The sequence below is a fragment of the Gadus chalcogrammus genome, chromosome 23 (genome assembly GCF_026213295.1).
Source record: "Gadus chalcogrammus isolate NIFS_2021 chromosome 23, NIFS_Gcha_1.0, whole genome shotgun sequence".
Classification (NCBI taxonomy): domain Eukaryota; kingdom Metazoa; phylum Chordata; class Actinopteri; order Gadiformes; family Gadidae; genus Gadus; species Gadus chalcogrammus.
In genome coordinates, this window is record NC_079434.1 from 11,949,152 (window position 1) to 11,963,727 (window position 14,576).

Here is a 14,576-nt window from a genome sequence, read left to right on the forward strand (position 1 = left end):
GAATGTAGGGTCAAAACATCCACGGACAAAACCACCGAGATACAAACCGGATTTTTCAAGGATTTTGCTGCAAAACAACCCATGAAAGTACCACTAGAAGGTAAGCACATATATGTTTCGCATATGTCTATGATGTGATATCATTTATGATCATATGCATGCAGGAGTAATCCATGTCTTGTGGTCTTATTGCGGTTGACTGGTCAAAAAGCCATACTACAGCCAATAAAGGCGTATATGGGATGACTGCGCTTTAACCCTAATGGCTTGTTTGCTGACATTGTGAGGGGAGAAAGCCAGGAAACGGGTCTAAAGTAGAACTGCTGGTTGTGAGTCATGTTTGTTCATTGTACTGGGGTCTGTTGGTTGGTGACATTATATCAGCATTGTGTTGTGGAGTGTTTTATGTGTTGTTGATGGAAATCTGATTTTGTGTTTGGATACTCTGCCAACCATTTTGGTTGGCTTTTTCTATACCTTTTAATATGCAGACATGCTACAAGTCTGTACTTTCTAGAGGAGGAAGACATCGCTTGGCTCTGTGTGATTGGGATATCAAGTTAAATCAAAGTTAACAAGATGTGTCGTTTTGTACCCTCGACCTCAGATGAGGGGTCAGGCTCATAACAAATCTAACCCAACCCTGCCAACAAACTCTTTTTTATTTCTGACCAATTCCTGCAGCCTCCCACTTCATTGCAATTGGTTATGTTCTTCTCCAGTTTTTTCAAAACAAATTATAGAAATTGCATAGGAAATAGAAATAATGGCCCTTCTAAAAAATGCTTTATTGTGGTTCCAAACGGTGATCTGGAGGGAGTTCTTTGGGTTATGGATACCGAGCTGAGGAGCTAATTAGCTCATGCGGTGGTGGCTCTCTCTCTCGAACGATTCAGGGAAGCCCTAAGAAAGTAATCTGTCAGCCCCAGCCACTTAATTCAGGTAAAGAATGAAAGTATAATAACATTAATTTAATTGCACTCTGAGAATACTCTTTAATTTACCTCAGCCTATTTACAGAATGATTATGAAGGCAGTCGCGCTTGTTCTCAGCAAGCCTGAAACATCCTGTGAGGTCGCGACCCCACGCAATCTGCATGGAGAATTAAACGGGGGATAAAGCAGGCCCTACACAGGTCTAATGACAAATTACACTCGGACGCTGGGTACAGCATATTCATTTATAATGTAAACCCTGATAAGACTCGAGGGAACCAACTAACTGTGTTCTTAATAAGACCAACTGGGACTCATAAAGGTTACAGTGAACAGGTTACAGCTCTTTAACTCTGAGCTTGTTCGCTCAGACAGGGTGCTCAGTTTGACAAGGCCAGTTCTGTAGTCACCACTCGTTGAGGTAGTACGTTTGTTTGATTGCAGAGGCTGGATGTAGAAATGATTAGTTTCACTATATCATTGACTGTTAAGAAAGCAGATTCTGTGATTTAGCTTCATGGCGATCATATAGACGTCATCACTTTTCTAGATATGCTTTTAGGTGCCTTAACACGATTGTGATCCAACATGCGATCACATTCAAGCTCTTTCTAACTATCCCTCCATCTGTCTATCAGTCTATCGATCCGTCTGTATGTCTGTCCACGTCTCTGTCTATCAAATCAATCTCTCTGTCAGTCATTCTGTCTGTCTGCATCTATCTCTCCCATCTATCCATCTGTCATCTCGGTCTATCCATCCATACACAAAGCCAACCACACTTACAATCCAACGCCAGTCAACCAAGAGTGAGGCGTCGACGACTATTTCTCACGGTGACCTTGGCAACGGCGCGGGCGACTTGTTATTCGGCACAATGGCGGCTCTTCAGAATTACAAAGCGCCTCTGACTGGAGCGGCTCCGTTTAAGCGGGAGATTCTCTCACCCCGGTGGCGCGCGGGTGGTGGGTGCTGGAGGTGATTCGGGGCTGCTCGGCCATGCAGTGGAGGGCCTGCTGAGAGCTTTTCACCCCTGCTGTTTAATGAGCGGTGTTCAGGTCCACTCCACATCCATCTCCACTCCGTTATGGCCCCCATCCACCCCCCCAAAAAAGCTTTCAAAATGCCATTTTGAGCTGTCAATCTAATTAGCCGGTCCTAGCTTATTTACGGGGCTGCGGCGCCCGACAGCTATTTCTTTTTAGGGGAACATTTTGAGTTGTGCTTTCAAATGAAAATAATCGTGCCCCCAAAAAAAAAATATAAAGGTGATTTGACCTGTTGCCTCGATGCTTAGACGTGAATGATTGATGGCAAAATGATATATAAATAACTAGCTGTCCGTGGTGAAGGGGTCATGGGGTTGGTGGGCATAAACAGGACGCAGGAGGTAACTTCCTGTAGGGAGAATGACCTATGAAGGCAAGACTGTGTTGCTGTCGGTTACGGGCTCTCTTCGGTTCCTTCTCGACATTTTCCTCGGTCTCATTTATAGGAAACTTTATATTCTTTATTCCATTGAGGGATGGGACACAAAATGAGTAAGATGCTTTTGGGGTTAATCGGAGACACGGTTTGGTGTATTTCAGCATCCATCGCTCGGTGCTGCAGGACCCTTGGGTGCTGTTTTGCTCTGCTACCGTGTTATGAGTAAATGTCTGGTCATAAAAAAAAATGAAGAAGAGGAGGAAATGTGAAACCTGCGGAGAGAGAGAGATTTGACGGTCGTTTTTCCCTCATCCCCGGAGAGACAGAAATACAACGTGTGAGTGAGGCCTTTCAATAATGGAGTTCACTATTAATCATCTCCCATGCCGTGGCCTCTTTTGTGTTTGCCTGCTCTTTTCACTGAGTTTAGCGCTCTCGCTAGCCAGGGTAGGCTAGCGCTAGTAATTCCCTTTTAATTTTCCCCTCATGGAAAGAGATTATTGGCAAACGTATCTCTGCCCCTAAGCATGAAGGGCTTGAATACATGAAGTACATCAACAATTAAAGGCAGAGTGGCTGCCCGGGCTGGTGCTAAAGCTCGGCTTGATACAATAACTCCATTGGAGGAACAGCTGAAATTAGATTTGGGAGAGCGTTTTAATGAAAATGGGTTGAGTCAATGGCCTCCGCCAAATGTTGTTTCTGAATCTGTTGCCACATTTGCCCGTCTGCTTCGATAACCTAAATCGTCATTAACTTGACACCAAGTTTATATGTTTCAAAGAAGAAGAACAACGTTATTACTTTCATCTGTTGCTTGTTAGATTCAATCCAAACCATCTGGAATCTGTATTTTTTTCTGGGGGGCGTTAACATTATGTTTTGATTAATGCGAGTACATTAATGTGAGCGCAAACTATCTTATCAGATTATTATGACATATCATTTATTATTTCATGCTATTTCGTGCTGTAAGGATTTGACTGTTATATTTGACTTTGTGAAGCACAGGCACAATAAATGTAAAGATGAACTTTCATATGCTATCATGCCAATATCACAGAGGTGGAATAGTAGGGGAGAGGTAATGTAAGGTGGCCCAAGGCAGCGGTATGCGATATTACCGCAATTATTATAAATTTTTGCCCCAGCCTGTTTATTAGTTGTTATATTGCGGTTATCACCATAGCCCAACCGTTGGGGCATTTCAACAACCAAGATGGCCGCTCAGATGTCTCGCATGTTTCATTGCTCGGGTTGCCGGTCTATCGCATTCAGAGGCATTTGGGTGCGCGCCCGTTGGTAATGTCCCTCGGAAATTGAAAATGAACTGAGAGCTTCCAGACTAATATGCATTTGAGAATTGGTCTGGCGATGTCAGGCTGTACGGGCACTGGCATGCGGACAGACCCATAATCAACCACACCGGCTTTCTGCCTTACTGTTACACCTCTCTGATAAAGGCTTATTGCATCAGCCCAGTCTCAAATGGAAATCAAATACAAAGAACATGAACGAGTCACAAACTAGCCTGCTCCTATTGTATATCAACCGTAGGAATGATATATCAAGATCCTTGAACGGAAATCATTGTACTTTAATAATCGGCACATCTTCCAGCTCTGACATCTACGTTTCCTTTGTGTTTGACCAAACTTATATTTTTAGACTGTATATATCTAAATACCTTACATATCCTAGGAGACCTGGCAATGAGCTTCGGTCACCATCTTTTATTTACAATGTGGACATTATCTGAGTGTGTTCAGAATAGGGATGGGTCAGAATACTTGATTTTTCGATCATTTGTTCCCGAGGTTCAAAGCCGATTTTTAACATTTGGACAGTTAACCTTTTTTCCCTTTCATATAAACAAGAATTAACCGACGGAACTAATGTCGGACACCTCGAAGGGCATTATCCCGCTTTTACCATGGTCACTTGCCAAAGAAAATAAATTAGGACTATTCATTTATATTTTCATGCTTATTACAATCCAAATATAATTTTTTTCACAAGCCGTAACTTTGTTTCCCTGGTAAGGCCTGAGGGTTGGACTAATACCTGGAACAATCATTACCCTCCCGTAAGGTTCTTATGCAACGGAGGCGTTGTTAGCTCCTCCAGTAAATAGGACGGACCTTAGCTATGACTTGGCAATGGGAGGTATTCTAGTCCGCCAAGCTATTTATAATTCGAAAGTCGTACCAGCCTTTATACCACAGATACTCTAGGGTATATAGCATATAGCCGCGTTGTCTGATAACAGTTTTCATTATTCGCAATTTACCAGCTCTCGCTTTGAAGACCGAATCACGGCGCCATTTGTTTCAATGGGAATCGCGATGGTCTATACTTTCAACATAAAGTCTACATATTTATAATTTGAAATTCGTCCGAGCCAATTTACCAGCTCTCGGTTTGAAGGCTGAACAGACAATTTGTCTGGAACTTCTTAGCAGGTAGTTGTTTTTTTGCGTTTAAGATATTAAGTGATTTCTTGCCGATGATCCATGGCTGCCTTTGTGAATGTCGGCACACATCGAATAATCGATTATTCGTTCATACCACACACTGATTATTCGACCATGAAAAATTAGAGTTATTCACATCCATAGTTCAGATCATCACATCCACCCAGCCATTGTGTTTATGCTTCGTTTTCCCTTTACCACATTTTCTTCGGTGGAAGAAAAACCACTTACTCTCCAAGCGCATACTGACTGAGCTGTAGCGCATGTGTGCCGCTCCGGCTCAGGAAACTCTCAGCCGATCTATGCAAATGTACAATTTTGTAGCTCTCAACGGATGTTCTTCATAAAATGTCACTTAGAGTGATGCATTCCCATTTTCAAAACGATATTGCACTCTACATCAAAGAGGTTAGCACGTAAGGCAGCACATATCTGCATATGCTATTGATATAAACTGTGTGTGTGTGTGTGTGTGTGTGTGTGTGTGTGTGTGTGGGTGTTTGTGTGTGTGTGTGTGTGTGTGTTTGTGTGTGAGCCAAACGTTAATCCCGCCCTTCACCCTCATTTCCTGTAATTCCAGCCCCAGTGGTGAACAGATGACGAATGACCGACAATGCAGACGTTTTTTTTGAACGGTCGGAAACCAGCAACATGGAATACATTCTCGACTGGGCTAATCAAGTGCATGCCTTCAGATAGATCTCCGGTAGAAGGATTTAACATCAAACGGCACTGTTTTTACAGTTACAGGGCTTTTTCCTGTAACTTGGTGTGATTTGAGCAGATTTTTTGTCTTCATATGTGCATCTCATGAGAGATGGTTATTGTGGTTGATCCAGCTCTACAGGCCTAATGCTCATCATATCGCTTGAACTTCTGTGTAAAAAAGGAAAGGGAATTTGTTTTGTCTCGTGGCAAATTCATTTGCACAAGATCATTTTGGAACATGCAGATGATTTAATATGATCTATTTTGTATTTGCCTTTACTTGGAGCTGTTACACTGTTACATTGCAAGTTTTGCATAATAGCAATGCGGGCCCTCTAGTTCGTTAATAGTGTGTGATTGCAATTGGGGAATTATCCATAAGGCACAATATGTTTCAATTTAATTATGTTGTGATGTTAAAACCAAACCCTAACCCAACGCACTGTACTACAAGGGAATTATGGTGTTCCGCTGAAAGGTGGCGGACTAGGAGACCGCAGCAGGTTAACTCTCCTCGTATTTCCTGCTATCCTATTATCCCCAAGCACTCCAGACTACACCAGTGCTCATTAACAGCCCGGCATTCCCAGGTTATAAAACGGCATCAAGGAGGATAGCGTAGGATAAAGCTCTAGTACTTTAGAGAAAGAGTTTTGTGTTTTGTTTTTGTGTTTTCTTTTTCTTTTGTACTTTTATTTTGTTTCCCTCCGCTGCGGTTGCCTTCCTTGGTGCCGCAGCCGCCCGCTGTGAGAGAAACAGAAATTCTCCGTTCTCAGTCCAGCAGGCTTTTGTGAGGCAGTGAGATCACACGGGGCATCGTGGTTTGACTCCTTGGCTTACAGATGGCTGTGGTGAGGCCCCGGGCGGAAATAACAGTAAATAAAAATCTCTCAGGATGTGACAAAACGGAGGGGGAAAAAAAGTGGCGCTACCTTTTACACCTGCCTTGTCTGGCACCCAGTCCCCCGCCCCTCATCCCTTCAACTTCCATTCTCCGCCAATTAGGATAAAAAAAATATGCATCATGCCTGCGGGATTTTTGCATCATATCATTAGCATAAAATGAGACCATCTGTTTGGAAACCTTTAATTTCTCTGGATTGTGGTTTTATTGTGTTAATGCTGTGAGATGTTTTTTTTTGTTGTTGTTTACTATGCCATTGATTTCCCTCTGGGTCACACTACTGAACACAATAATGAAAGCAATTGGGGAAATAGAAGAAATGGGTTCTTACGGAACATTGTAACCGTATTAGGAGAAATGAAGCCAATACGTCCAAAACAACAAGTCTTTCCTGCAACACGGGCAATTTTCCAGATCATCTTAAAAGGCCTGTTACCCTATTCAAGTAATCCACAAGTTTTAAAGTGTATATTTAAATTGTTGTGTGGGGAGGCAAGTTTCCTCTGTGTGTGCGCTGTGCACGAGTGTACGAGCGTGCGAGAGTGGGACTCCCCATTGACCCTGACTGTTAAGCAGAGCCTGAAATAGAACCACAAACCACTCAGAAAGAATAAATGAATGAAACGGCTCCATTCCAAGTAAATAATAGTATGCACATGACCACTGTGTGTGTGTTTGTGTGTGTGTGTGTGTGTGTGTGTGTGTGTGTGCGCGCGTGTGTGTGTGTGTGTCAGCACACAACTGTAGTGTCAAAACTGTACCCTGTCATGCATCAGGTGTCTCTTCCTCCCCTGCATCTGCTGGACACATGCAACGGCTGCTGCGGTATGCATGGACATGATCAACCTTATGAATCCACGCACGTACGATGACACCGTGATGGCGATGGAGCCAGAGTGTTTCCAATTGGGATTCCTCTGCAGCTCTTTGAACTGTTTCCGTATATTGGGTCTTCTTGGGCCCCCTTCAGCTCTCCTTTTGGGGGGGGGGGGGAGAGGGGTTTACAGATGCCAGCGATCTTACATCAGTCATCTGACCCATTTAAACTGCACCAGGACTTTTACATTCTTCAGTTGTTGTGTGCATTGCATCCAGTAAAGTCACCGGAGAACAACTTCTTCATTGTTTTTTTCCATTAACCATTCAAGATTGTTAGCTCTATACTTGTTTTATGTTGTTTTTCGTATTTTTATTTTTATTTCGATACACAGCGATGTGTGTGTGTGTGTGTGTGTGTGTGTGTGGATGTAAAATCCTTATTCTTCCTGAATTTTCTTAATCTTAATAGCGCTCCACCCACTCGATACACACAGAGGCTGGTTGCCATCATCAGCATTTCCCCATGTTTACTCGGCTCTCTGTGAGCATAAACATCACTATATTCTCTTTATTGGATCATGGGGAATAATCTCATCGGTGCAAAGCATTTGGTGGCACACACACAACAGTCTAGATGAGTCATTTCACTTACCGCAGATTTCGATTGGATTGTTTGTTTTGGTTGTCTGTGGTTTTGTGGCGTACGCAGGCCGCAGATTATGCATTGATTCTCGAACACAATCCTCGATAAGAAATTATGAGAAAATAATTTTATCGTGATGAATCTCTGTAATATTAACTGGATTCACTCCTGAGGTGTTGCCATTGTAACAACAGAAATCCACCACACGCATACACACGCGTTTGCATGCAAGCACACACTTGGTGTACACATATCTATTAATTGTAATGATGATATTTTAGACATTTGCTGTATTTGTGCATAAAAGGACCATTCACTGGGGGAAATCTCATTTCACAAAAAAATAGGACTAGGTCTACATTATAACTTATCAGAATGCCTGTTGGATGCATTTCAATTATCTCTCTGTTTTGCCTTGGAGCGAACGACGAGATGGAAACAAAACACAATGAAATAGCGGGAGACTCCTGCCACGGATAAAAAAAAAAAGGGTCAATCAAGGCAACAGCGGGAAGGAGAAAAGTGATTAGCAGTAAAACTAATAGGTTGTGGAATGTTGTGCTAAAGAAGCCATTAGAGATGCTTTGAATGCGTTTCTAATGTGCAGCTTTTATTTTCTTCCCTTTTTATACACAGGATTTCAATCAGGTTCAGTGCATTTATTTTTGCAAACTCCTTATGTTAGCCCTGTTTTCGCTACATTTTCGCTCTTTTAATTTGGTATCCCCTGCAACAGACTCGTGTGGAAAATACGTCTGTAGTCGCGGTACAAAGTAAGTGGTAAGTAAGTCAATATTTATGTCCCCGTAAATGTGAAAGTACCAGAAACATCAAACAGGCTGGTAGCACATGACGCCCTTCTGAAAAAAGAAAATATATTTTTCCACCCCCCCCGTCGCGTTCCAAACATCGTCTGATGTTCTCCAAGTTTTTCAAATGCAGATCCAACGCAACGGACTCATCCCTCACCTCCCCACGAGTCTGTGTTATCTCCCAAAGCCCTTCTTTGGTTTTTAAATAACAAGTAGAAGATACCAGTCTGCACGGCTCGGCGAGAGTGATAACGGCGTATGGATGTGGGGGCTAACCTCAATTTTACCTCCATTGTACTTTGACAGCGCGCGTCGTTTCAATTGATGTCTCGTCTGCTGGGAGCGGAAGAGGGGTGGGCATGTGGGATACAGACCTCTGCTCCGAAACGTTCAAAGAGGGCTTACATAATTTATCCGTTTTTATGGGGAGGGTTAGGGGGGGGGGGGGGGGGTGGAAGAGAGTTTGGTTCTGTATTTTGGAAAGCCATCCTGAAAAGTGTCAGACCCTCTATTTAAAGGCCCTCCCATTTGACAGGCCCTGTGAAGCCTGAAGTGCGATGTTGAGACTCTTGACGGCTCGTCGCAGGCAAAAACTTTGCGACGCGTTGATGTTCGCGGTGATAATGAGTCGCCCCCATCTTTCAAAAAGAATGAATACATTATAACCAGCCGGAAGGTCTGGGAGGAATAGTTCAAAGGGCGTCAACCGCATGCGCCGTTTGGGCGCGTGTTGTCGGCACACTGAGCGAAAGGCAAACGAAACCCTGATTTATTTAGGTCACAACACCCGCCACGCAGGCTAAATAAATAATGTTTGTTGTTGTCTCGCAAACACATGCGGGGGAAAAAACAGCCCATTATCGGGAGTTTCTGAGGCACGTCAAAGCCAGAGAAAAGGAGACATTTGGCTGCTGTGTATATTGGCTATTTAGCGATTGAAAATATGCATGACCTTTGGAAGGAGGCCATGCATGGATATTAATGAGACAACACAACAGGCCCATTGGTCATAAGTTAGATATGGTTTGTTGGCAATGAGCCTGTGTTGTCCATACAAGATGTACATGCTGCTTAGAGGGACATGTACGTTTTCAAAAAAACTTGTATTATTTAGCTCGTTGGGTGGTACATTTGGTCGGGTGGTACGGGTGTACTCAAATCCGATACAACCCACCTTTTTACGTATAAATGTTTGATTATGTTTTGGAACACCTTCTCCGGAATAATTTGACGCCCCTTAACGCTCCCAAATACCAATCTAGTAAAGATGATTATTCTGTCTTATTATGACCTTTAAGGCCATTTATTTTAGACTATCAGTAACATGCCATCCCAGATAATAAGCTTTCACTACAAATATTTTCCTCTAGACATTTACCTTCCCGAAATAAATGCACGCAATTTTGCATGGGAGATAATGATTCTGACATTAGCTTTCGTGTCACTTTGCTAATAGCCATTAATTGTGTTTTCTTTCTTTTGAATGACAGAACCAATAGCTACGACATCCATTCCTCTCATAACTAGAATAAACTGAATGTGTGTTTCCCAATGAGTTCTGTAGTGACAACCATGTCTGTCAATCATGTAGAGACGAGTTTGGAGTTGCAGGTGAAAACTGTAGTGGAGCGGTAGGATTCGGCTTGGCTAGTTGAGAGATAGGTCGGGTGTGGCTCTGTCTATTGGAGAGATAGGAGGGGGCGTGGCTCTGTCCGTAGGGGAGAGATAGGAGGGGGCGTGGCTCTGTCTGTAGTTTGATAGATAGGTGGGGGCGTGGCTCTGTCTGTAGTTTGATAGATGGGTGGGGGCGTGGCTTTGAATGTCGTGGTGCGATGGGGATGGGTGCAGGGACCTAATTAGAAAACTGGCAAGTTAGTGGCACTGTTGACAATGTACTACTCACCTGTCTGATCTTGAAAACACTCCAATCGAAGAAACACTCTTTTGAAAAAAGATAATTTTGTTTTTGCTGTATAAACTGTTATATTAAACCCTGTTTCTGTTGCACTCTGCACACTTTAACTGGTCATCATTTTAGTCCAATCACAAAATATATTTTTATCCTTTAATCGTGCATTTATATGATATCCACAATATCTAGGTGACTACGTGTTGTGAATCGCTGTTGGCCGGAGCGAACGCATTTCAGACTCGGTTCCTCAACACATTTGTCGGCCAACCCCCAATGTAATCATGATGTTTGCAGGCAGTCCCAATTTAATTGAGCTGCAACAAAACAGTGCACGATGGGAGATGCAGAAGGGGGACACGTCTGTGGTTTGGTGCCCGTCCACATGTACGCACATGTGAGAGAGACATAACAGAGACATACTGTCTCTGTTACACGCTACTCTCCTCATACTGATGTAAACTAAGCGAAATGGCTAGGTTCAAAGTGACTGAGGTAAATTGACAGTACAGTGTTCAGAGTGACTCCCTCATTTCCGTTAGTGAGAGGAGATCAGACGGTTTGATGGCCTCAAGATCATGGAAAGAAGGAATTCTTTGGTTATGTATTTCCCTCTTCCTTCCTCAACACCTTCATCACAATGTATTTGCACAGGAAATGTCTATATATATACCATTGACTATAGAGGTGCAGTGGCCCTTTCCGAACAAGGTTTGACGGTGAACACTTTTGTTTTTTATTCATCCACACAGTAACAGGAGTCAACGCGCTGTAGGGACGGGACTTGAATAGACATGGATAGTGTGGCTTCCCCCCCCCAGTTAGACACTTCCGCTAGCAGTCCAAGTGCTAAGTACAATGAGAATAAAAATAAACAGGTAAACATAGACACGGGAAATCATTCAGGAGGGAATATCTGTGCCAAGTGTGCCGTATTCATGCTACACTGGCATTGTTGGCTCATTGTTAACCTGTGTTGAATGGATGTTGTTGATACTGCTGAATTAAAATTCTCGGGTTGGAGAAAAGGAAAAGAGACTAACAACCAAGAAAAACAACCACAAAATTGATGGATGGGTCTATGAGATTTGGTGTTTAATGGGAATGATTGCACGCTTCTTTCTCTCTCTCCCTCTCTCTCACTCACTCACTCACTCTCTCACTCACTCACTCTCTCACTCACTCACTCACTCACTCACTCACTCACTCACTCACTCACTCACTCACTCACTCACTCACTCACTCACTCACTCACTCACTCACTCACTCACTCACTCACTCACTCACTCACTCACTCACTCACTCACTCACTCACTCACTCACTCACTCACTCACTCACTCACTCACTCACTCACTCACTCACTCACTCACTCACTCACTCACTCACTCACTCACTCACTCACTCACCCACTCACCTAGGTACATTGATGCTTAGCCAAAGACAACCAAAAAAGAATGGCAACAACTTGGCTAAAATAAGATAGAAACTCCTGTCGCAATAATCCTGTTACCTTGTTAATCCCATCTCCAACAGACAACTGGCCAATGGATTCCCACCTGCGGGAAAACAGAGGGGCTAATCTGAGCCTTGTTTCTTCATATGGTGACAGTTGTCTACTGAATAGAAGGAATATGAGTGAACTCTATTGTGTGACTGTCAGATGAATTTTGTCTCTGTTGTGTACTAAGTGCGATTCTTCTTTGAGGCCTGTAATAGAATGCACTTAGTAGATAATCTCACACCTTTCCTCATCTTCACACAGCTGTGAACATGTAAACCCTGAACATTTACGATCAATAAATCAAAGTGGGAGTAGTTTTATTCCACTGTTTGGAAATGTTGTCATGGCAACCTATAGCCTTGTCAATATCTAACCTCAGTGGATAGGGACACCTCTTAAGAGCACATTTTATGTCTATCTCTCGCCAAGTTCCTCTTTTAAGGAAATGTTATTACGTAGCATGCAGGCCATTCAATTAGCGGTAGCTTTTATCCAAAGCGTCTTTTAAATTAGGTCGGACAATCAAAGCATACAAATCAATTCAGGCAATTAGGAAAAAGTGAAGTGGGACCATGGTTCTTTAAAACAAACAGATACGGGGTAGCTGTCAGATTCAGTGCTCGCTAGTCGGCACTTAAGAACATCACATTAATGGAAGGGCTATAGCAAGCGCGCTTCATAATCAAGCCCACATTGATGTGATATGGATGGGTTGATGTTTTTTCTACACTGGACCTTAAGGAGATGGGCGGACGATATGTGTTATTATTTAAAAACAAGCTAACTTAAGTAGCAGCTTGTGTATGTAATTACATGCATTACGGCATCTTATGAATCTGTCATTGGAAGACAACTGGCAGGCTGAGCTAACGAAGCCGCCAGGACACACAGCGCTGCTATTTATGTGTGTGCGTGACTTTTAGTTTAGTCATGTTGACACGTTCCAAAGGAACATCAACAGCTGGGAGCCAAACATAGCTGGTTATTATGGGCAAAAAAAGAATAACGCAGAGGTTGATTGGAGAATAAGTAAAATGGTGCTTGAGACCATTCAGAAGAAATAGATTATTATAGCCTGTAGTTTTCCATCTGTTCAGCCATTTTACCTCACACATTGTCACTCAATTCCTGGAAAGCCGAAAGCTAAAAGTTAGGTTTATCCCTGCTGTTGTGTTTCGTTCCAGCGACTTCCCATTGGCTTACCATTTCACGCTTGAAATGTAAATGTATGAACTTGGTTATTGGTTTGTTAACATACAAGTCCATACCGATGCTTGTGTATCACATCGACGTTAAAGTTAGACATTTGAAAAGCCGATTTGTTTCGCAAGTCTTCTGTTGTTTCGCAGTACGTGGAGTCGCAGAGTAAACACGACTAAAACGGGCGCTTGTGAGCTCTTTACACGGCGCCAGATCCACAACGCTGTCACTGCTTGTTAACGTAATAAGCACGTGTTAAATCACAGGACAACATGCACTTTCAAGGGAGTAATTGAACTAGAACAATTTGAGCGCAGTCTAATAGCGGGCAGAGAACGGTGGAAATCTCTTAGAAAAAGACATACTAGTACGAAAAGAAACACTGTGGTGAATTAGCAGTGTGTGTGTGTGTGTGTGTGTGTGTGTGTGTGTGTGTGTTGGGGGGGGGGGGGGCTGGGGATTGGTTGTGTAATGAGGATTATTACTACAAGGTCATCCTGCACTCTTTTGTTCTCAGCAGCCGAGATCCACTCCACTTAAACAGCGGCCGCCCATGTCCCCCCGGAGAAGAAGCAGAAGTCTTCTAATCAGCCAGAAGCGAGGAAATCCAGACATATGGCACTTTCTCTACGCCTCTCGAGCGTGGCCACGACCTAGCGGTAATCTCGCGCTTGTGATTCCTTTGTTTTTCTTTGTTTTTTCTTTGCGGTTGTTTTTTTTTTTACTCTTTTCTTACGCAAGAGTGGGTGGCTTTAACATGAATAATTAGCGACTCTGATGAAACGCGGCGAGCCACATCCCAAAGGGAGAAGCGCTAGAAGTCTTACTTAAAGGAAAACATGCCGTCCGCCATGTTGTTTTTCTTTTTTTTTCTCTCTCAGTCAACAGGCGGTTGAGGGATTTCACATAATTCTTTCTGTTTCGTCCGTATGAATGGGAAAAATCTTTTGTTATTACTGTTCAGTACATCTATTAGCAAATTAAGATATCAAGACTAAATAAAGGTTGCAAAAGGCAGACGTTTTAGCACAGAGGCTTTGCCGGCCCAGCCCTGTAGCTTGTAGTGGTAGGTGTGTGTGTGTGTGTGTGTGTGTGTGTGTGTGTGTGTGTGTGTGTGTGTGTGTGTGTGTGTGTGTGTGTGTGTGTGTGTGTGTGTGTGTGTGTGTGTGTGTGTGTGTGTGTGTGTGTACAGCACTCGTTTTGTGGCTTTTCCCTTGTGCCCCGAATTCATTGTGTTGATG

The 14,576-nt window shown here is 43.1% G+C and overlaps 1 long non-coding RNA gene across 2 annotated transcripts in view; it reads left to right on the top strand.

The window, feature by feature from the left end:
* The window catches only part of LOC130377336 (uncharacterized), a 14,466-nt gene extending 180 nt beyond the window's left edge, over positions 1–14,286 (top strand). Inside the window, exons 2-3 of one of the 2 annotated variants that reach the window (XR_008894148.1) lie at positions 9–100; positions 13,853–14,286. This is a non-coding gene — a long non-coding RNA (uncharacterized LOC130377336). The remainder of the gene's footprint in view (positions 1–8; positions 101–13,852) is intronic. The other variant, XR_008894147.1, reaches the window with a different exon arrangement.
* Positions 14,287–14,576: the final 290 nt, after the last annotated feature.